General features: G+C 40.0%; 1 non-coding gene across 1 annotated transcript; it reads left to right on the forward strand.

Annotated features, from left to right (window-relative positions):
• Positions 1-1,872: 1,872 nt before the first annotated feature.
• On the forward strand, positions 1,873-1,980 carry LOC112793217 (small nucleolar RNA R71). Its single transcript, XR_003197920.1, has one exon. It is a non-coding gene; the product is annotated as a small nucleolar RNA R71 (small nucleolar RNA).
• The last annotated feature ends 1,023 nt before the right edge of the window (positions 1,981-3,003 follow it).

Consider the following 3,003-nt stretch of genomic DNA (forward strand, 5'->3'; position numbering starts at 1 on the left):
TGTTTTTCTTCCTGTTTTTCATTCTGTTTTTGCTTTTTTTCATTGATTTTGTGACTTCTCATGATCATCAACCTACAAAAAACATAAAATAACAAAGGAAAATATATAAAATATAACATTGGGTTGCCTCCCAACAAGCGCTTCTTTAATGTCAGTAGCTTGACAATGAGCTCTCATGGAGCCTCAGAAATGCTCAGAGCAATGTTGGAACCTCCCAACACCAAACTTAGAGTTTGAATGTGGGGGTTCAACACCAAACTTAGAGTTTGGTTGTGGCCTCCCAACACCAAACTTAGAGTTTGACTGTGGGGGCTCTGTGTGGCTCTGTTTTGAGAGAAGCTCTTCATGCTTCCTCTCCATGGTGACAGAGGGATATCCTTGAGCCTTAAACACCAAGGATTCTTCATTCACTTGAATGATCAACTCTCCTCTATCAACATCAATCACAGCCTTTGCTGTGGCTAGGAAGGGTCTGCCAAGGATGATGGATTCATCCATACACTTCCCAGTCTCTAGGACTATGAAATCAGTAGGGATGTAATGGTCTTCAACTTTTACCAGAACATCCTCTACAAGTCCATGAGCTTGTTTTCTTGAGTTGTCTGCCATCTCTAGTGAGATTTTTGCAGCTTGTACCTCAAAGATCCCTAGCTTCTCCATTACAGAGAGAGGCATGAGGTTTACACTTGACCCTAAGTCACACAAGACCTTCTTAAAGGTCATGGTGCCTATGGTACAAGGTATTGAAAACTTCCCAGGATCCTGTCTCTTTTGAGGCAGTTTCTGCCTAGACAAGTCATCCAGTTCTTTAGTGAGCAAAGGAGGTTCATCCTCCCAAGTCTCATTTCCAAACAACTTGTCATTTAGCTTCATGATTGCTCCAAGGTATTTAGCAACTTGCTCTTCAGTTACACACTCATCCTCTTCAGAGGAAGAATACTCATCAGAGCTCATGAATGGCAGAAGTAAGTCCAATGGAATCTCTATGGTCTCATTTTGAGCCTCAGATTCCCATGGTTCCTCATTGGGGAACTCATTGGAGGCCAGTGGACGTCCATTGAGGCCTCCCTCAGTGGCGTTCACTGCCTCTCTTTCCTCTCCAAATTCGGCCATGTTGATGGCTTTGCACTCTCCTTTTGGATTTTCTTCTGTATTGCTTGGGAGAGTACTAGGGGGGAGTTCAGTAATTTTCTTGCTCAGCTGACCCACTTGTGCCTCCAAGTTTCTAATGGAGGACCTTGTTTCAGTCATGAAACTTTGAGTGGTTTTGATTAGATCAGAGACCATGGTTGCTAAGTCAGAGTTATTCTGCTTAGAACTCTCTGTCTGTTGCTGAGAAGATGATGGAAAAGGTTTGCTATTGCTAAACCTGTTTCTTCCACCATTATTATTGTTGAAACCTTGTTGAGGTCTCTGTTGATCCTTCCATGAAAAATTTGGATGATTTCTCCATGAAGGATTATAGGTGTTTCCATAGGGTTCTCCCATGTAATTCACCTCTTCCATTGAAGGGTTCTCAGGATCATAAGCTTCTTCCTCAGATGAAGCTTCCTTAGTACTGCTTGGTGCATTTTGCATCCCAGACAGACTTTGAGAAATCATATTGACTTGTTGAGTCAATATTTTGTTCTGAGCCAATATGGCATTCAGAGTGTCAATCTCAAGAACTCCTTTCTTCTGACTAGTCCCATTGTTCACAGGATTCCTTTCAGAAGTGTACATGAATTGGTTATTTGCAACCATTTCAATCAGCTCTTGAGCTTCTGTAGGCGTCTTCTTCAGATGAAGAGATCCTCCAGCAGAGCTATCCAAAGACATTTTGGATAGTTCAGACAGACCATCATAGAAAATACCTATGATGCTCCATTCAGAAAGCATATCAGATGGACACTTTCTGATTAATTGTTTGTATCTTTCCCAAGCTTCATAGAGGGATTCCCCTTCCTTCTGTCTGAAGGTTTGGACTTCCACTCTAAGCTTACTCAATTTTTGAGGTGGAAAGAACTTTGCCAAGAAGGCATTGACTAGCTTTTCCCAAGAGTCCAGGCTTTCTTTAGGTTGTGAGTCCAACCATGTCCTAGCTCTGTCTCTTACAGCAAAAGGGAATAGCATAAGTCTGTAGACCTCAGGGTCAACCCCATTAGTCTTGACAGTGTCACAGATTTGCAAGAATTCAGCTAAAAACTGATGTGGATCTTCCAATGGAAGTCCATGGAACTTGCAGTTTTGTTGCATTAGAGAAACTAATTGAGGCTTAAGCTCAAAGTTGTTTGCTCCAATGGCAGGGATAGAGATGCTTCTCCCATAGAAGTCGGGAGTAGGTGCAGTAAAGTCACCCAGCACCTTCCTTGCATTGTTGGCATTGTTGTTGTTTTCGGCTGCCATGTGCTCTTCTTCTTTGAAGAATTCGGTTAGGTCCTCTACAGAGAGTTGTGCCTTAGCTTCTCTTAGCTTTCGCTTCAAGGTCCTTTCAGGTTCACGATCAACCTCAACAAGAATGCTTTTGTCTTTGTTTCTGCTCATATGAAAGAGAAGAGAACAAGAAAATGTGGAATCCTCTATGTCACAGTATAGAGATTCCTTTAGGTGTCAGAGGAAAAGAAGGATAGAAGACAGAAGTAGAAAATTCGAACTTATCAAAGAAGATGGAGTTCGAATTTTGCATTAAGGAATAGTGTTAGTCCATAAATAGAAGGATATGAGAAGAAGAGAAGTAATTTTCGAAAATTAAGTCAAAGATTTTGGAAAAATTTTTGAAAAACACTAATTGATTTTCGAAAATCAAGAGTGGAAGAGAAATCAAGTGATTTTTGAAAAAGATTTTGAAATTAGAAATCAAAAAGATTTGATTGAAAACTATTTTGAAAAAGATATGGTTGAGAAGATATGATTGATTTTAAAAAGATGTGATTGAGAAGATATGATTTGAAAAACATTTTAAGAAGATTTGATTTTGAAAATTAATGACTTGGCTATCAAGAAAAGATATGATTCAAACATTAA

This window comes from Arachis hypogaea, chromosome 3 (assembly GCF_003086295.3).
Source record: "Arachis hypogaea cultivar Tifrunner chromosome 3, arahy.Tifrunner.gnm2.J5K5, whole genome shotgun sequence".
NCBI classification, from domain to species: Eukaryota; Viridiplantae; Streptophyta; class Magnoliopsida; order Fabales; family Fabaceae; genus Arachis; species Arachis hypogaea.